The sequence below is a fragment of the Topomyia yanbarensis genome, chromosome 3 (assembly GCF_030247195.1).
Source record: "Topomyia yanbarensis strain Yona2022 chromosome 3, ASM3024719v1, whole genome shotgun sequence".
NCBI lineage: Eukaryota > Metazoa > Arthropoda > Insecta > Diptera > Culicidae > Topomyia > Topomyia yanbarensis.
Window position 1 is genome coordinate 123,636,324 of NC_080672.1, and position 21,741 is coordinate 123,658,064.

A 21,741-nucleotide genomic window follows, 5' to 3' on the forward strand; every position below is an offset into this window, starting at 1 on the left:
TAAACTACTTTTCAGGTTTTGTCCAGCTTTTGTATGGAGTGGATCCACTGTGCCGTCTATCAGGTTAACCCCCCGACACTCGCGTCGTTGTATTTAGTGCAACACCTTCAGAAATTATAGCGAAATCTTCTTTCAGCACCAGCGGCTTCTCATTCGGGGAGCCACTCGCGCGAGTGCCGGAGGGTTAACAATCCTTTGTATTTCCCTTCCATGATCTAAACTAAACAAGATTTTTTCGTTTTCTAGTGCTCATTTACTCGAAGCGAATCGCAGACCTTACATCCTTCTAAACCACCAAGTCCGCGACACCTATGGAAGAGTCTGATGGATCGTCGTCCTTCCGCTAAGTAGGTGCAGCATCAGCATTTCCCGTTTACCTTATCCTTTAACCTTCTTCGTGAACGATGGAGATGGGGGCGGCCGGCACTGATGGCTAGCATGCTGTTGATATGGGTCGTATTGGTATGAATTTCTACTTACCATTTCCTAAGCAATAGGGCATAGCATAATTTTTTTTTAATTCTCAAAGCCCCCCCTCTAACATTTTGACAAATGTCAAAGTAAGATCAGATGCCAAATTTTTCATAATTTGGACAATTCTAGATCCCCGCCCATTTCGCTTGAAATTTTTGAAATTGGTGTTATGGGAAAATATGGAAGAAAAATATATTAAATGCTAAATTTTGAAGTAGCACTCAGTAAATTACAATTCATACCTCTTTTTAAAGAAAATATCCTTAGTATTTGAATGGAGATATTTCTGTTTATCGAAATATAAGGGAAAATGGGGTACATTATTAAAAATAGAGGATGATCATCCTCTATTTTTAATGATTTTTCTGTTCCGTGATACAAATCATACCTACATATTTTGCCATTTTTCTAATATTATAAAATCTCAGAAATTAAACGGAACCTTTTTTAGTTCAGCCTACGATGCGAGGAGGACCACCCAGCGTCCCAGTACATAATTCTTCCTGGTGAAGGCCACCGGAGTCTGTAACCCATGTTAATAATTTTCTCCCCCCGCCATCTTTGTCCATTTAGCTCTTTTAACTATTATATTACATAATCTCGTTGAAAATGCCCAACTCTACTACCATATAAATAACCCTAATTAATCTTCCCGAATCTTTACAAAATTAAATTACGCCCTCTAGTTATTCCTAGATTTAAGATAGTTGTAAAAATTGTCCCCCTTCCCGATCAGAAGAGCATAACAAAACAATAACACTATTATAACTATGGTTGATATTTATAACAATTGGAGTTATATTCAGATAACTGAATTGAAAGGGGATTTCGGACAGTTTTGTATAATATTAATATAATAACATAATCTATTATGAGACCATCAATTTATGAATTGATCGTTTGTTACTAGGTCACTGTCATTAGATGATTATATCTAATACAGTTCTCTTACAGAGGAAGTTCCTACTTTTGGAAAAAAAATATATCTCATTTAGTTTTAACTTTGATAAAATCATATCAAATTTTGTTACAATTTTGTTATCATCAGCCAGGTTTTTGTTTTATTTTTTGTTATTTTAACAACTAACCAGCCGGATTTATATCAGGTTCTGTTTCAAAATATTTTTGAAATAAATTACTCCACGTGTTATAAATCAGTTATGCCCTTCTGATCGGGCTAGTTTAAAGTAATTTAAAATGTAAAACAAAACCAAATTGGCCCCTTCAAGCTAGTGCAAACGTGCCTTATCAAATAAACGAATTGAATAAAAAACAGAGAATTTATAAAATTTTGTATTAATTTTAATAAGTTTTTTATCATCTTGACATCACGGTGGAACCAACCTATATGGTAGTTTGTTGTATGGATGCGCTCATCAACCTGACACCCGGGACAATGAGGAAAATAGAAAATTCAAAGCAGCATGTCGGCGAGATGGACCACTCCAGGTCTAAAGCCAAAGACAGCGATAACAAAAAAAGTAGCCCATGGGAGCGTTATGTATCACTGGTTGAAAAAAAAGTTTGATCAAATCGCATTGGTCATCATGTGAGTTTAATTGACACATGTATACAGACGTTTTCTTATTTCGATGAAGAGTCGGCTCTGAAAGCTACGGTTGGAAAACCGAGCTTCAGAATGATTGTTTAACATTTTTAATATGAGAAAAGCAAAAACCAATATGGCTTTGAAATTTGCAAATAAACCTTGAGCTGTAAATACCTCCATTCGAATGGTTCAAATTGTGGATCGAACAGGAAAAAACCTATTAGGCAAGTGATCATTGTAGCTTGCAGCTTCACTCTTCAATTGATAATAGTGCAGATAGGCTAGTATTGGGTAATAAATTGAAATTACTTAGTTTGGTCCGAATATACCAATAAATTCATCAGCATTTCTTTCAATGTGTATCCAATACGAAACATAGTAGAGGTAGTAAATTAATTCAATCCCGTCTATTTGGCTCCGAAACGTTTGTTGAATTCCTCGGCAAACAACCTACCGACGAGGTATTATAAAGAAAACAAGACTTATAAAAAAAAATGTACAGCACATAAAGATAAATTTAACATCGTTCCTATTTCAGTCAACAGCAGCAGCAGCGACGATGCAAAAGTTCGTTCCGTAGCAAGTCAGCTGTGTCGAGAAAATAGTGCAATTCTAGTTGTATTTGTCCGGTTGAAGCTGAGGCGACTAGCGCAATGAAGTCTTGTGTAGTTTACCGAATGGCATCTAAATGGCGCATCTATCTTGGTCTATATCGGCTGTTCTGTATCAGCACTGAAATGTGGGTATGGCAAACAGCTGCAGCCAAACGTATCGAGCTTTTCTTACTTTATCAAAGACGAAGAAACAATAAACATACTTTTCGAGTTGCAATAATGGAACAAAATATATCAGACAATAAATGGATGTACAAAGAGCTGGAAACATAGTTTTCCTTCGCATTACGTTCGATTTGATGAAGATAGACGATCTGAAGCAACACCCGGTGGGATAGTGCCAGCGAGGAGAGCTTATGGAAGCCAACTGACTAGCACTTATGACAAAACAAGGATACGTTCCATTTTCTTTAAGCTGCTTGGAAGTTATTAATTTTTTAGTATTCTTACCGTAAGTAGTACAGACAATGCAAAGTAGAATATGAATTATTCGCGAAAATAAGAACTAACTAGATTTTAATTTTCTGACAAATAGTATCTATAAATTACATGTACTTTTTTATTTCGATTATAGATATTTTAACCATAGGTTGATTCCCCTTTTAATCGGGCAAGAAAAATGACTTTGCAAAAATCTCTAACCTTATGTGCGGGGTTGGGAATCGAACTGCAACAGATGACCTGCGTACAAGGCAGGGAATATGGGGGGAGGGGGAGTTTCAAAAAATCTTACAAATTTTTATCTAAGGGGAAGGGAGAGTTTGTCCTTTTTTACGTAATATCATAAAACAAGTATGAAAAATGAAATCAATAAGAAAAATATTCTTTTCATTAGAAAAGGATACTATTTCTTATTTCTGCCATAAACATGATGAACACTGTGTGCTCCGTTGAAATTAATATTCAATCAATCGCTTTCACAAGCAGTGTTTCCGATGTGTTGGAAGAAATCGGTCATGTTTTCCGTTTTTAAAAAAGGTGATAAACAGGATGTGGCAAACTATCGCGGCATCACCTCTCTTTGCGCAGAATCGAAACTATTCGAGATTCTAGTAGGGAATGTACTATTCAGAGCAACTAAAATGTACATATCATCAGAACAACATGGCTTCTTCCCAGCTAGATCCACAACTACGAATTTAGCTCAGTTTACCTCGCACTGTATTAAACATATAGAGTCTGGGGCCCAAGTAGATGCTATCTATACGGATCTCAAAGCGGCATTTGATCGCGTCGATCACTCTCTTCTGCTAGCGAAGGTTGAGCGGCTTGGTGCATCTCGAAACTTCACGGAGTGGCTCAAGTCATATCTCGTTGGCCGATCCTTATCAGTGAAATTAGGAAACCATGAGTCATATAGCTTCATCAACATGTCGGGAGTCCCCCAGGGAAGCAATCTCGGACCCTTACTTTTTTCCTTGTACTTCAACGACGTTTGCTTTATTTTACCGCCGGGATGCAAACTAATTTACGCTGACGATCTGAAACTATTTCTCATCATACGTTCCATAGAAGACTGCATCGCACTACAGCGACACTTAGATGCTTTCTATTATTGGTGTACTCGTAACCTCTTAACTCTCAGTATGTCCAAATGCTTTGTGATCTCATTTGCTCACAGAAAAAATCCAATCCCTTGGAATTATTCGATCTCAGGATAATCACTCGAAAGAGTGTCAGTTGTAAGAGACCTTGGCGTGCTGCTGGATTCACAGCTGACCTTCAAAGATCATTATTCAAACATTATATCCCAAGCAAATAGAAACCTTGATTTCATCATAAGAATCGCAAAAGAATTTACCGATCCGTACTGTTTGCGATCTCTGTACTTCTCTCTGGTCCGTTCTCTTCTCGAAGCGTCAGCTGTCGTCTGGAGTCCTTACACGGGTGTTTGGACAAATAGAATTGAAACAGTACAAGCTAGGTTCATTCGTTACGCTCTCAAATCTTTACCATGGCAAAACCCACTGGAGCTATCACCATATGTCGATCGCTGCCGTTTACTAGACATGGATACCCTTGCCAAAAGAAGAAATATATCTAGAGCTGTTTTTATTGGAAAGCTTCTAACTAGTAAGATAGATGCCCCAGATATATTATCACAGGTTAATGTTAACGTGCCCCCTAGATATTTAAGATCGCGAGACTTTTTAAGACTTGACTTTCAACGTACTGAATATGGCCAGAACGAGCCCATTAGGGCAATGTGCAATGTATTTAATAAGGTTTATGAATATTTCGACTTTTCTGTATCAAGTGATGTTTTTAAAGATAAGCTTAGACGACTTACTTAGCATATAAGATAAACATGAAGAATTATTTTAAGACTGATTGTTATTTAGTTAAGATTAATGTAATGTAATGTGAAACTTTGTTAACCATGTGTGTGCTAAAAGATAGTGAGGTTTTTACGCGCATTTGAAGATCCATCTTCAAATGGGCTTTTCCTCCTCCACTTTCATTAAGACCATTATAGGTCAGATGAAGAAAGAAGTTTAAATAAATAAATAAATAAATAAATAAATATCACACAAAACGAGCACATCCCGATCAGAAACACATATCAAAAATATTTCAAAATTATATCTCGAGTTGTTACTTGTTACAAATTTCTGTTATTTTAACTACTAACGAGACCTAATTTATAACACAGTATGTTACAAAAATTGTGTTCTGTTATAATTTTGTTATTTCATTCTGATCGGGATATTGTACACAATGGTCAAGGAAGGGCGGACCTCGAATTGAAGTGTTTTGCGGCAGGATATAATTGCTAAATTAGTTATGGAATTTTGTTGAATTTTCGCTTCCGCTAGGTATCCGGGAAATGTTCTATCATGTGATTGTCAAAGATCTTGTAGACCGAATGTTTCCAGAGTGTGAACTGCATTTGACTTCAAGAAAATTCGAAGATGGCCATGTCGGAGCTACGCGTACGATAAGCGCCACAGTTGGAACTCAGAATAAATTCACACCAGAAGAGGTTTTACATCACAAGGAAATAGATCCAAACGAAGTGGAATATAGACCAAATCAGAGTTTCTGAATATCTCCCAACAGTTATTCTGAATATTCTACTGAGAAAAATTAAGATGCAAGCTAAATTACCGCTGATGATTACAATTAAATTTTGTCATTAATTTTCTTGTAATAATTCTATAAGTTACTTTCGTAGCTTTCGCAATCTTAATATTTAATTAATTTAAAATGATTTTTTAATTACGAAAATCATGATAAGATCTTACGTAGGGGGAGGAAGAGTTCACCAAAATCTTACGAACTCATATCTGGGGGGGGAAGGGGGGGGGGTAGGAGGTGGAGGTTGAAACGTTCTGAAAAGCCTTACGTAAATAGTGCACGCCCCTATGCCCGCCCCAATTGTTTTGTTTGTATTCTTTAATTATGTATGGAAGCAAAATAGGTTTTTCGAATCCATAATTAAGGGATGAAGATTCGACTGGTTCAATTTTTGATTTTTGGCTCCACCAGGCTCTACTGATTCCTTTTATAGCTCTTAGTAATTGTGCAAATTTTGGTACCGATCGGTTGTGTCTACGGACCCTCCAAAAATTTCAAAGTTTATATGGAAATTTGTATGGAGAATCGGGTAAAATTGAAAATAAATTCTTAAAAAATCACCTCATCAACCAATTCATGAGAACACTATGCATTTGTGGAACATTGCAAGTTTGTGAAAATTCGCTGAGAAAAGTTATTAACTAATGAAGCAGCTTAACTTCAAAACCAGTGGATTTTATTATTAATAATAGCATCCCTGTTTGAATAGCTCCATCGTTATACAAGTGTAAACCAGGCTTACCACCCACCGCTCCCGTATGGCAGATGCAGCTATTCAAACAGGGTTGCTATGATTAATAATAAAATCCACTTTTTTTGAAGTTAAGCTGCTTCTTTAGTTAATAACTTTTCTCGGCGAATTTTTACAAACTTACAATGTTCCACAAATGTGTTCAGTAGAAAAATACCTTTAGAAATGTGTAGTGTTCTTATGAATTGGTTGATGGTAATTTTTTATGAATTTATTTTCAATTTTAACCGATTTTCCATGCAAATTTCCATAAAAACTTTGAAATTTTTGGAGGGTCCGTAGACACAACCGATCGGTACCAAAATTTGCACAATTACTAAGTGCCGTAAAAGGAATCAGTAGAGCCTGGTGGAGCTAAAAGTCAAAAATTGAACCAGTCTAATGAATATGTTACCAAGAATTGTATTTTAAAATGGCTTCATAATCGTTAACATGCTTAAAGTGTGTTACGAAGAAATATTGGTCAAACGAGAATATTAATTAATTAAATAATAATAATAATAATCGTTGATTTTTCGAAAATGCTTAAATTTCATGTAAGTTTGATAAATTATTGAAAGTTCAGAAAATTAGTCTAATAGATGTTATTTATAGTTTCTTTTATAATATGTCCATTAAGACAAAGTATGAAAATACAATGTGCACTTTTAAGGTGAAATAAATGTTCGCAAACTTTTCTAACGGTCAAGATCACATAATTTTGAAAGCATCAACTTTGGAGTTTTAGCAATATCGAAGAAATTGTTCAACATGAAAAGCACATCTTTTAATGTAATAATATTGTTAATTAAATCTTCTAGAAGTAATCATGAAGAAATAACTTTTCAAAAATAGTAAGAGACTTAGTGTCTTTAGTAAAGTTGTTGATAACGTTATTTTAAACAACTTTGTTGAAAATATGAAGGCTACATGAATGCAGTATATCGAGATAAAAAAACGATATTTAACAAAATTTCTTACAGCCAGTTCATTTCAATAATTTAGTTTACTGTATGTTATAGAGACTACCTTCAATAGAATGTGAATTATATTGTTTATACACAGGCCATTTAAATGTTTTCAAGGTTTTCTTTCACTTATCGTTGACGTTGTGCTATCTTATGACAAGCGCCATTTTGCAGATTTCGAGAAAAACGATTTGTAAAGCTTGAGATTGAATATCTTGAAACTTATAAATGGCAGAAATTTTCAAAGAAGACAATTGATGCTTCTATTTTTTGTGCATTAATCTCTCAATTATTGCGAAAATCGGTTGACCATATTTCACAATATGTGTTTACCAAAAATGTGAATTATATTTTCTTTACACAGCATGACACACTTGTCATAAGTGTGTATTGAATGATGACAAAATATGTATGACGTATCATGATCGCGCATGAAAAATTTTCTATGCAAATAAAGCATGAATTCTTAACTTTTATTCATATTTTTGATTTAATTTGGTCGATAAACAATCGGTGCGCGACGTTTGGCATAAGTACATTAGGCATAATGGACGTTAGGCATAATGGTCGATTAGCATAATATACGTTAGGCATAATGGATGGTTGGCATAACGTATGTTAGGCATAATGCACAATAGGCATAATTCAAAAAATATAAAAGTAATCGAAAGGGTTTCGTTATTATAGAGATATCAATCCTACAATTGTTTTTGGGTTAGAAAAAAATTACGCTTTGTTATACCATACCTTCGTACAACTTTAACGAGAGACTCCAAAATGAAAAATACCATACGACAATTTTTTCCCTTGCAAGTGTAGGGTTTTTTTAATTTTTTCCCTTGATTTAAGTCAACAGTTTGGTACAAGCACATTTCAAGCCTATTATATGTATTACCAATACAGTTGCATCCAAATATTAAAAAAAGCCAAATAATGAACAAACATTAAGTTTTGGAGCCTATGGAAGCATGCACTGTTATGTACATCAGCCTCAGGCTACAGATTTTATGTTTGTGACGATAACTTTTTCGTGGATGATTTTCAGTGTACACTCACCGGACACATACAACAGTGGCGCTATAAAGGGGTGAGTGTCACATATATGTGAAATTTCTTTCGTCCGTTTCACGTCTCTATTATTTGTCTTTAACGTGATTGCTTCCTAGCCTGAAGTTTAGACTTTCACAAGTTCAACAAGCAACCCAAACCAGTCAATCGTGAAATTATCAACAGCGAGGACAGCATGGCCGAAAACGATAATTCGAGAGAAAGTTGACAACATAACCCACACGTAATTAATTAATTTGATTTATTTACTTTTATTTGAACATTGTTTATATTAAAGGACCCATGGCGAACGCAATGAGTCGTGTCAAATAAACGATGTAAGAAACAGGATCAAAATAATGAAAGAATATGAAACGCTCAAACATTTCTCAAAAAGCCTTTTGAACAATGCCATGTCCTGAAGTTGTTTGCCAAATCCTACCAAACGATGTTATCTTTGTTTACTAGAATAACTTTTACTATTATTTTTATATTTGTGACAGTAAACGAAAAGTCGTCACCTTGTTCAAAATCCTTCCTTTTAAGGCATAGATAGTTGTTCATAAAAACAATTAACTGTATATGTCCATCGATAAATAAAAAAAGAATGAACAATCTATGTCCGAAAAGTGCCGATGATTTAATCAAGTGCCTACCCGTGTACGTCTTTCTTTCAATCATGCATAGGCATAAATAAATAATGGCACTCCATGAAAGACTCGTTAAAATCAGGTCACCGGCTAAATAGGTCCGTAAATTGAAAAGCACGAAACTCACCCGCATCCAGTTGAGTGGTTCGATAGTGTGCAGCAGTAGTTTTTCCTTCAGCCCTTGCAGGTAGCATCGCAGCAAGTAGCACGTGAGACTGAAGCTGGCGATAATGACCATCTGGACCAGATCGTGGAAGAACAGCGCCACACTGAGAAGACCCCTGACACAATTTTGCCCGGTTGGGCTGAGCTCACCCGTCCATTCGAGATGGGTTAGCGCCGACTGCTGCTTATTCGCCAACAGCCCGATGTATACGGTGGAGCCGGCCAGCCACAGCATCCCAAGGACGAAGTAGATCCACAAAGTTGCCACCAGCCGGCGGGGAGTGCTGCTCAGGATGAAAACCTGTAAGAAGATTAGTGGATAGTGAATAGTGATAGGACGACGGGCGGTGAGAATGAATTTTTAATGACCGGTATAGCGGCTTCACTCAGTCAGCGGGGACAATCGAAGAAGCATCAGATGCGCTTTTGCTTTTACCGTTTCCGTTGCCTCCTGGGAGAGGCTGCAACGGATGTTAATGAATAATGAGACGCAACTAGAATTGTGACCAAATATAGATTCTGAAATTGATTGTAGAGCTTATTGGTAGTTATTCCATTGGACGAGGATGGTGTAAAATCTACTCATGAATATATTATTTTCCAGTAAAAGCTGGCTTTTGAATCTCGAATGTTCATTACATATCTATCTACTGTAAGCAATACTGCTTTTCTCGTCGAATATTCGATTATCCATTGCACTATTTTTAGAGCGTTTGAAATTTGTTCTCTAAATTTTCGTAGAAGCTTAGTAATTTATTTGTTCGATATCCCATCATTTTCCAATTTAACTTTTCCACGTTTCAACAAAATGCATTTTTCTTTCGATTCGGTCCAATTAATTCTAATTTTGCAACTTCTGCTGAGTCGAATTCTCTTTAAACAAATGCGCTGACATTTTGGTCGGAAGCCGTAAATTTTTAATGACGGTAATTTAACGTGCTCGCGCTACGATGAGCTTGTTTTGTGAATTATCGGTGTTGTTTTCCAACTCTGACGCTGTATTCTACATAGCACTTTTCTCTCCAGTAATTTTCCCTTTGTTAGTCTAGTTTCACACATGTGCGACCATAATAATGATAATAAGGCTCGTAATCATCATCATCATTATCATCATGCTCGTCAGGGTTGGTGCAAGAAAGAAAACACTGCGGTGCGGTAATAACGAAGCTGAGGTTTGTTGTTCTTTGCTGCTTGCCTGCGCACCACGGCACTGTAAAACCGGATTGGGGAGTAGACGAAAAACTGCATTTCCACCGGAAAAGGGCACGTCCGTTTCATATATCGGCTTTTAAACACATTGACGGGCTAATTTATGTTTATTTTACGTTTTGTGCATGCAACCATGAGCTGGTTCAGTAGCTACCGCATGAGTTGTATTTCGTTTTATCTATTTTGTGCTGGATAGGAAGCTTCGGTTAAAGGGTAAATGTTTGGTTGTGCATCATGGGGTTTATACATATATTTATTATGTTTACATTTTCTAATTTGGTTATAACTAATGATGTTTTATGCGCAGAATGGCTGAGGATTTTGTTTAGAAAATTATAGTTCGCTAGTACACCCTTCTGGGGCGGTATAGAATAAGGAGCCGGTTTCATAGCAGTGAGCCTTAGAAGAATCGTCATCGTATTATATATCCATTGGAGTAACTATCCCCTAAACTTAAAGCCATTCGTTTTCGAAATGCAGAATATTTTTAAATGCATTACATGAAACTTCGAGTGTCATACAATGCTAAATCATAATTCAGAGTAACATCATTGCCACACCTTCATTCGATCCGGTCACAAATTTTGATAGCTCCTGATTCGCCTAGCATTTTTCAACGGCAACAGTTTTTCTCAAGACTACCTATATTTTTTCGACAATCAGTCTTTCTCAAGACTACCTACTTTTCTACTCAATCAGTCTTTTACAAGACTAAAATATTTTCCAAGAATAATTCAGCATAAAGAAATATTTCATTCTTTCAACATGTCTGGGTCCTCTAAGAAAGGCCGTGTGCTAAATATTAAAAAGAAACTCAATCGATATTTTATCCGAATGTGAAGCTGCAGAAACTTGTAACTTTTCTCGCATTGTGCGTAATTCCAATGAGAAGAAAAAGCAATCACCTCTGCCTTTAACAGTGATGATCTTCGAATTCAAAGTATTCGATGTTCCTTCCGGACGTGAAAGCCTCTTTTCAGATTCGCCAAAGAGGAGAATGTCGAGTTACAGCGCCAGCGGAGGAATTGATTGGCCACAAACGACTACTCCAGTATCTTCCGGAGAAGTTATATAAATTAAATTCATATGAATTCAAGACAGATAGGCTGTCTTGAAAGGGTTACCGCAAGATAACAGTTTGGACGCAATATCCAACGATTTGAAAAAAAAATACTTGGCTTTTCTTCGTCATTCTTATGAAGAGAAATGCTAGTGGCACTAACACGCTAGGACCAGGAGCTTTATTTAATTCAATTTATCCCTTAATGAGGTTAATAATTTGAGCGCATTAGAAAAAGCACGTTTCATGTTCCACTTACGAGTAAAGTAGGAACATTATAGACGACATAGGTGCAGAATTCTGACCCAGTGTCGTAGAGAACGCTTTGGGCACGGCACAAAAATTGTTATTTTGATTCCAGATGTATGATGTGCATGATAATTCGCACATGAGGGATTCCATGAGAAACCGGCCGACCACAAAATATGACCATCGTCGATTCGAACGAAACTTTGCAGGTGTGTTCGTTGTATGAATCTCCATGATATTCTCTGGCAATTGGAATATTTTGATTCAAGAGTAATTTTTCAACAGGGCGTAAACGTTTCTACGTGCATGAATTTCAAAATTTTTTTGTTCGATTACTGTATTTTATACAGCAAAACTATCTGAGAACAAGTTACAGGGAATGAATACTTCTGTCCGAAAAAATATACACTGAAAAAAATGTTGTAATTTTTCAAAAAAACAAAAATTTATAATAAAAATTTTAATTGCGAAAAACCCCATTTTTTAAATTTTTTATATTTTGTTACCAAAAACCTAAAGAGAAAAGAAACATTTTGAATGTGATTGCATGATGGAGAAAAAATCGGTAAAAAAGTTTTTCTAACAATAACTTCGTACATGTTTTTAAATTTCATACTAATTGACATACAAAATTGTAATTTTATTACAGAATATAATTCTAAGCACCATTTAAAATCAAAATGCATTTAACAAAAATATTCCAAAATGCGATAGTTTTCGAGATATTTGAAATTTTGCTCCTTCAAAAACAATTAATTGTGTAATTATGCTCATTTTAAAAGTTATTCGCGTTACCCCATCAAAAAATGTCAAAAATTTAATGTTTATTGTTTTAAAGACGTAAAAGCAACCTTTTTAGTGTATTTGGATCATGGTGAAGCTTTCAATAAAAAAGTTTTCCTAACAACAACTTTTGACATTTTTTTATAATTCTTACTATTTGCAGTCAAAAATACAATTTTCTTTTTGAATATGATTCTAAACGCCATTTTAAATCGAAATGCTATTAACAAAAATTTTCTAAAATGTGGTAGTTCTCGAGATATTTTAACTTTTGTTTTATCAACACAATTATTTTGTTTTATTACGACCTTTTCATAAGTTAGTCGCGTTTCTCCATCAACAATAATAGGTTTTTCAAAAGGCCCGTAAACTTCGGTGCAACTTTCTCTTTGACATCAAGGCGATATTGTAAACCATTTGAAAGTTACATGAAAGCAACCAAAATATATTTCAACCATAGGGTCTGTTGATTAAACTATATAGCTGAATCATATGTTGGTTGTTTTCATGTAACTTTAAAACGTTTCACAATATCGCCTTGATGTCAAAGAGAAAGTTGCAGGAAAGTTTACGGGCCTTTTGAAAAACCTATTATTGTTGATGGAGAAACGCGACTAACTTATGAAAAGGTCGTAATAAAACAAAATAATTGTGTTGTTAAAACAAAAGTTAACCCATTCATGCCCATGTTGTTTGTGGACAACAACGTTTTTAAACAGCTCTAACTTTTGATTGAGGCGAGATTTGCTCACAAAAACAAGTAAGGCTCATTAATGTGATTATTGCCTTTAATATGAATATTAACAGTTACAAGGATCAGCTCTAGCACTGAAGTTATTGCAATTAGTCTGATTGGATTCCGATGGACCAGTGCTGCCAGGGACAGTTTACGTTGACGACGGAAAATGATTTTTTCGTGTATCTTCGTTATGGTGCAATATTATTGAAAACTGAGAAAATTTATCTATTTAGACTGTCGTTGGCTACGTTTTCCACGTAATTGGACTATTGTAATTATTCTAGGAGAATTGTATTGAGCATTAGAAGGTAAAAATTGACCAGCTTCTAGCACTGCAATGGAAGCACCTATCTTTATGAAAAAAGGCTTCTCGTGTTTCTTGACCCCACCGTTTTCAAGGAAAAATAGTTTTGAAACCCCACATGCACTAGAAAAAAGTTGGGCATGAAAGGGTTAAAATATCTCGAGAACTACTACATTTTAGAAAAATTTTGTTAAGAGCATTTCGATTTAAAATGGCGTTTAGAATCATATTTTTTAAAAGAAAATTGTATTTTTGACTGCAAATAGTAAGAATTATAAAAAAATGTCAAAAGTTGTTGTTAGGAAAACTTTTTTATTGAAAGCTTCTCCAGGATCCAAATACACTAAAAAGTTGCTTTTACGTCTTTAAAACGATAAACATTAAATTTTTGACATTTTTTGATGGGGTAACGCGAATAACTTTTAAAAAGAGCATAATTACACGAATTAATTGTTTTTGAAGGAGCAAAATTTCAAATATCTCAAAAACTATCGCATTTTGGAAGATTTTTGTTAAATGCATTTTGATTTTAAATGGTGCTTAGAATTATATTCTGTAATAGAATTACAATTTTGTATGTCTATTAGTATGAAATTTAAAAACATGTACGAAGTTATTGTTAGGAAAACTTTTTTACCGATTTTGTCTCCATCATGCAATCACATTCAAAATGTTTCTTTTCTCTTTAGGTTTTTGGGAACAAAATATAAAAATTTTAAAAAATGGGTTTTTTCGCAATTTAAATTTTTATCATAAATTTTTGTTTTTTTGAAAAATGACGCAACATTTTTTTCAGTGTATATTTTTTCAGACAGAAGTATTCATTCCCTGTAACTCGTTCTCAGATAGTTTTGCTGTATAAAATACAGTAATCGAACAAAACAATTTAAAATTTATGCACGTAGAAACGTTTACGCCCTTTTGAAAAGATGCTCTTGAGTCAAAATAATCTTATTACCTGTGAAAAATATTTAGTCTTGCATGACGGTGAAACGTGTAAAGTTTCATTGGAATCTAAGATGGTCGGTCACGATTTTAAAGATTTTCGGACGGATCTTCGTGGAATTCCTCACATATAGGACGCTTATCCGGTGAAAGAAACCACCGAAAGCTTCAAATGCGCTATTTGTAACAAACGCCATAAATCGATTTTCTGGACATGTCCTATTCAAGAAAAAATTATAAATTCTTTCAAAAATATATTTACCTACTTCTTCAGGTACACTCCAAGAAAACAAGTTGAAACGTGTTAATCCGCTTCAAAATAGAATTATAATTTCTCTATATATGCAAGGATCTTCTATCTCCGTCACATCATCCTACAATGGTGTGTCGTCTCATGCTTCAGTGGCAGGTAATACGGCAAAAAGGATGACTACCAAGCCTCCAATTTTAATTTCACACAACGCTTCCTTTGCCACAATGGATCTAGGTAGCATAACGTAAGAACAATTGATTTTTTTGCAAGAATCTATGCTACAGCTGATGATTGCTATGTTAAATTCAACTTCCATGTTTGAAGCTTTTTCAACAGGGTGGAAATTTGCTAACAAAATTGCAAAGAATGTAGACTTTAATGATGACTTTAAATAGTCATTTAAATTTATTAAATCGGAATGCCCGTTCATTGAAAATGTGCCAAGCCGATTTTTTCAACTTCTTGAAGATATATAATGTGCATATAGCCGTTGTGACCGAAACTTAAAAAAAAACCAAGTGTTAAACTGAAGAGTAACTCTAATTTTGTTATTAAGCGATTTGATCGAATTGTTGATGTTATACTCTTTGGCAAACTCCTCCTAGGTAAACGCATACTACACCCGGTACCAGCGGCGGGATTGTCACAGCTAGCAGACTGCCGTCAGATGCCCAACAAACGATAGATGAGAATGAAAAGATCCACAGTTGAATAGCTCACATGTATCTTAGCAAGTCAGATGATCAGACATTCTACGATTTTACTTAAATTTACTTACAATCTACTTATAATTACTTGTATTATACTTACAATTAAGAGTTTATTTTGCTAATAGCGATTGAGCTAAAGATAATAATATGATCTAAAAAATATGCTGAATTAATAATAACTTATTCTAAGGTTATGGTCGATTGGATGTAGCCGAGGGAAATTATCGCGAGCACTATTATATCTACAGGATTATTTCAGAGGTAATAAGGCTAAATGTTAATATTGAAGTACCGCTATCTATATCTATACAATGTGTAAAATTATTATATTTAATCAGACGCCAAGATTGTGGATTTGATACTCACGGGAATAGCATTCGGAAAGTGTGAACGGCACTAAGGCACTAAACGTTTGGGTAAATAACCTCAATTCTAGTTTATAAATACTAAATCTAAAATGTACTTATTTCAGAAAAAATTTAACGTCTATCTACATGCATCTGTTGCATGCTCTTGCAACAGTTGGATTCGGCGGAGGAATTGCAATACCGGTTAATGGCAGGATTAAACATTGCGTTCTCCCATCTCTTGACACCAAGGTGATCGAGAGTTTGGGTATCGAAATTGTAACCGCTCTTGGTATCATTTTTATTGCTTGAGCTAGCTCTGTAAGCTAGCACGAGTTAACTCAATGAGCTGGCACGGTAAGCTTGTCCGATGAGCTAGAACGGTGCAGTAGTGTAAGCTATGGAACAAAAGAGTAGGACAAAGTAAGAAATATGTGTTGGTGAATGTGCGAGAGGTTGCTGAAAAACGATGCAGGCATCATTACTCACACTAACGCGTTGTTTTTCATTCTACTTTGCTATAGCAGAGCTATAGCTCCGTGCAGCGCGCTAGCTATCACCGTGCTAGCGAGAGCTCTCGCTCATCGGTGCTTGTGCTATTTGCCAACTCTAGCTCATCGGAAACCAGCACAAGCACTAGCTCAATGAATTTAGCTCTGACACATTATGAGCCAGTGCACAGGAATAGGATACGGAGTACCACCGTTCTTGTGCATGCCTGGGCCAAGGCGCTCTTTATCCTCAAACAACTTTATGCTACTATGAAGGTCAGATTAGGGGTAGTTGGTGGTTGGGGTAAGTTGGTGGAATTCCTTTTTCTATGTTTCTATTAGACATATAGCGCTGCCTCTTTTTGTGTACCTCAAGTTATGTGAAACCCATTATTCAATGTGTTTTTGTTGCAAAACGATATGTTTGGTAGAAATTGTGGATGATATTGTGTTTTTGAGCATACCAAGTAAATTTTCTAAATTTTAAATACTTTGCGTTATTTTGGTTGATTTTCAATCTATTTCCCGAATGATTATATTTTTCGATAGCGCATTAAAAGAGATTTCAGTATCCGTTTAGATATTACATCTATCCACAAACAAAACTAATTTTTAAATAGTTTTTGATAGAATTTGCGGTTGGAGTAAGTTGGCGGTGCTACACGCGGGGCAAATTGGCGGTACTATTTACAGTGCAAAAAGGGATCAAAAAATTTTATTTCTGGAATTCACTCCAAAGTATGAAAATCTTTTTCTTGTGTATCTCGTCAATGCAGGAGACATTTATTCCGGCCAATCGCATAAAGAATTTCAAAAATTTGCTTTTGAATAGGGAGTACGCGCCAAAGTCAAAATACCGGGGTATTAAAACTGAAATATAATAGCAAATGTCGGTTAATATACAGTTTTCTTGAAAAGACATTCAGCACGTTCCAAAAGGACCCTTGAAGTAATTGAATCTCCATTTGATTGCTTAGTTTATGGCGTATCCACACATACCGCCAACTTACCCCCGGGTCGGGGTAAGTTGGCGGTATGTGTGTCACATATTTTTGTCTCTAAAAATGGAGACAATGCATCAAACGCTTCATAAAAAATCAGAGATGTTGCCAACAGTCTGCTGTTTCATGCCGCGTGTTCTATTTTGCAAGATCTACCTACATCAAAGCGGTAAAAATTGAAAACTGAAAACACCGCCAACTAGCCCCGGTCTCCCCTACTATATGTTATTTCTGTCAGATTACTGCTACATAATGCCAACTGCTATTAAGCGAAACGCCACCCAATATATTTATTTATATGAGTCTTTTTTTGGAAATCTTAAATTGAGACACGAATCTTTTCTGTGATATGCTGCTTTATCATTTCAATCACTAGTAACTCTACCTTAGGATGTCCGGGATTTGTGTGTATAATACCTCCTGCTGATGGAATTTATAACCATGTATTTTCTCCATATATGTTGATGTTTTTCCATGCAAACTTGACTATTTGCCTACTTGGTTCAAAATTGAATAAGTCTTAGGGTGGCATGAACCATGCTTTTATACATCTCAAAAACTTATTCAATGACAGGGGCCCCGAATGATCTTCAGACGACCCTGGGCGTATACTTTGGGATAAATGCTCTTCAGGTAGACTCTAGCCGCATTCTGGGGCGAGTATTACCAGAGCGACACACAGTTCAGCGAGTTCCTCGGCGCCCATGCAGCAAGTCAAAGACACTAAACCATGCCCTTCGCCTTCTCGGGAGATTGGCACGAGTACTGGTCGCGGGAATGACGAAGAATGAAAGAAAAGGCTACGTTATTTGCGAACAACCTTCTTTTTAGGCCGCTGTGTGTTGGTTTGCGATAACCTAAATGTCACAGGACTTGATGTTGACATTCAGTAACATCGGTTGATGTTGACATTCAGTAACATCGGTGTAACATTTAATTTCAATCGACCATTAGCTGTTATTAAAACTGCTCATCATGCAACATGCATAGCCTACCAAAGGCCAGAGTTTAGCGCAACGTACAAAAAATGCATGCTAGCATGCAGTGAAAAATGCGACCAACTGGTTGTTATTGTTATCCGTGTACAACAACATGCGACCACAAATGTACCCACCCTTTCAATTAAACACTGCAAATGTTCATTATCGGCGAAGCGGTAAATGTAAACTGCGATTACGTAGCCAGCGAGATGTAGCAGCGCCGGGATAATGTAAATGAATATCGTTTCCCCGCTGTTGGTCATCATTGTTCTCATAATAGCGCCGGCGGTGGTATTGGTTATGGAAATTGATGAGCTGACATCTAGTGCCGAGCTTGACGACATCGTGGTAGTGGAGATTTCAGATTGAGCAGGATATTCCGGTTGAAGGAAACCACGGTCACGCCTGGAATGGAAATAATCATCGTCAGTGGAGAATTGTAAATAATTTATTTGCTTCATTTTTATACAATATTGACCGGGGCATCAGACGCAGTCTATCGACCAGCAGACCAAATCTGCTGAAAAATCGCTCCTTGTGCTCAATATTTCCGACCATAAATAAAAGAGTCACTTGGACAACTGTGGTCAGTCAGGAGAAGTAATAATTAATCACTTGGGGCGAGAACGTGGCTCGCATGCATGTGCGTTTGAGCTCGGATTCCGGATTATCATTGAGTAGTGAAATTGAGTTTTGTAAGTGAGATCATCCTCTTGACTGAGTTCCGAACTGGTCAACCGGCTGCTCAAAGTTTGTAGTATCATCGCTGCAGTCATCACTATTCAACACACGATTGTTGCAGAGCAACTGGGTATCCCAGTCAACCGGCCACTATCCACTATCCAAAAACACAACATCGGACAAGCTCCCATCGAAAGGGGCAGTAACAGAAGCAGACCTCCTGTGAAGGAAAATACCACAGCAGTGAACCATTACACATAGAGAAGGAGGAACGGGGAAATAATAAAGCGTCCTGAAAAATAACAGCAGAAAGCTTATAGAAAACGAGATAAGCTCGTGCCAGTGGAGTTGAAATGTTTTTTATTCAAATTTGGCCATAAATATTAATAATCCCTTTATTATTTTAATAAAGTGGCTGTTTAAAACTGTATTTTTCAGTCCGAGTTTCGTGCTGATGTTGGCGAGCTTGTTGTGCATGCAGCTTTTTATGCTTGACGAAATTCATTGTTGAAAAATTATTCTCGGGTTGCACCGTAAAATCATGATATGGCAGTACATTTGCTTTGCATAGCTTACAGGCTGGAGGGTGATAGCTGTGATAAATTATTATTTTTACTTGAACGAAATAGTATTAGCTACAAGCAGATCGTATTCGATGATTTGCAATGAGTTACATAAAGTCACTGGCATCGCATTTTTCTTCGGCAATCCTGTTGATAGGTCCGGTATTTATTAATAACTTTATCACAATAAGTCTTGCCTGTGGATTCCGTTCTCCGCTAGCAGTTGCCAACGAAAAGCGCTCTCAACATTGCCTCCGCCACGAGATGAGTGGATCAGAAAAGTGAATTGCTTCTATCGTTTCTAAATGTTTGACAGCAGAAGTTGCTGAGTTGTTTTTCAACGTCAATTATTGCTGCTGAACAAGCATTAAGTGCTGTCGAACAGTGGTGTCGACAAGTTAAATTATCAGTTAATCCAAACCAAATCTTAATTTTTTTTTCACGAAGAAGGGAATAACAACCTGGATTCATTCCTTGCAGTTATTTGACTCTGAGCCATTGTGTGCGGATTAAGTACGTTGGAGTTATAGTTGGTTCCTAACTGAACTGGTCTGCTCATATTGAGTTCGGAGTCAAGAAATCGTGCCTCGCCTTTGGGCAGTGCTGACGAACATTTGGAAAGAGCCGAGGTCCCAAACCCAAATACATCTATTGAATTCACAAACAATTGTACGTCTAATATTGTCGTATGGATTCCTTGTGTAGTGGCAGAGGGGAGAGGTTGTAACGGTCCAATCGTAGCTAAACCATCTGCAAAGAGCGGCTCTCATGCTGTTGATTGGTTAACGACAACTCCGACTGCTGCTATTGAGGCCCTTCTACCAGCCAAACCATTAGACACACACCACAAACAAGAAACACTATCATGTGCATACAGACTGCAGGGTACTGGTCTTTGGAACCATTTGCTACCAGTCATGCACGACTGTTGTCACAACAAGTTACATGGAGTGAAGGTATTCATACACCCAGCGATATTACACTCACATGTAGTTTTCGTTACAGAACATCACAAATCTTGAGCGTTTTTTCAAAACGACATATCGGCAATGAGTTACTCTCTTTGTTTACTTTCTCTTCTGTTAATAATTCGATCACTTTAACATTTATCCCTCAACCTTTTCCATAATATGCTAGTTAAAACCAACGTCTTTCGATCTGTACTGTAAAATAAGTGAAATGTGTTATAGTGACGCCGTAAAAATCGAAAAAGAAAGTAAACAAAGAGAGTAACTCATTGCAGATATGACTTTTTGAAAAAACGCTCAAGAAATGTGAAGATTCTCTTGCGAGCGGAGTGGTTGTCTGGCTACATGGCGAGACAACAACAAATGCAAGTGTTTTGTTACACTGACGGCTCTCTTATGGAGGGACGTGATGGTGCTGGTGTCTACTATCGTGAAACGAGATTGAAATAGTCTCATTCGCTAGATGGATACAGTACTGTATTCCAAACCGGATCCTTCGCGATTATGTGCGGGGTACAATCTGCCTTTCAATGGAGCTTGGTCGGCATATTTATAAACTTTTGCCACGATAGTCAGACTTCAATCAAGTCCCTTAGCTCGGAAACATCACGGTTCAAGCTAATGATTGTATGCCGAATTCAAATAGAAGAACTTAGCATTGACACACCTATAAACCTCGTTTTAGTTCCCCAGCGTTCTGGTATTACTGATAATGGATAGGCTGACGATTTGGTTAGAGCAGAAGCAGATATGTGACAGTTAATCCTAACGAGGTACCTCGAAAAAATGCGGTGTACACCATAACTCAAAATCTCACGAACCAATCGTTATGAAATTTTGCCCAGTTCTTCTTCGCATCATTGCTACCTATGGGAGCTTTTAACAACATTTTTAGTATTATTATTTTTACAATTAACCAATAATTTTAGTAACAATCGGACTTTTTGCTTTAAAGTGCTGCGAAAAATCCGAAAATCGAGCAAAAAATAAAATCCTTTTTCATTGCTTAGAGAATAATATGAAGAAGAACTGTGCATAATTTCAAAACGGTTGGTTTAGTAGATTTTGAGTTCTGATGTACTCCGCAAATCAAGTTTTCGACGAGGCGCCTCCGGAGATTCACTGTCACTCGTTCAGATTTCAGTATTTCGCAATGAAATTTTGAGAAAATATTATTTAATTG

The 21,741-nt window shown here is 36.4% G+C and overlaps 1 pseudogene; it reads right to left on the bottom strand.

Moving 5' to 3' along the window:
• LOC131690122 (uncharacterized) overlaps positions 1–21,741 on the bottom strand; it is a 148,733-nt pseudogene that overhangs the window by 36,951 nt on the left and 90,041 nt on the right.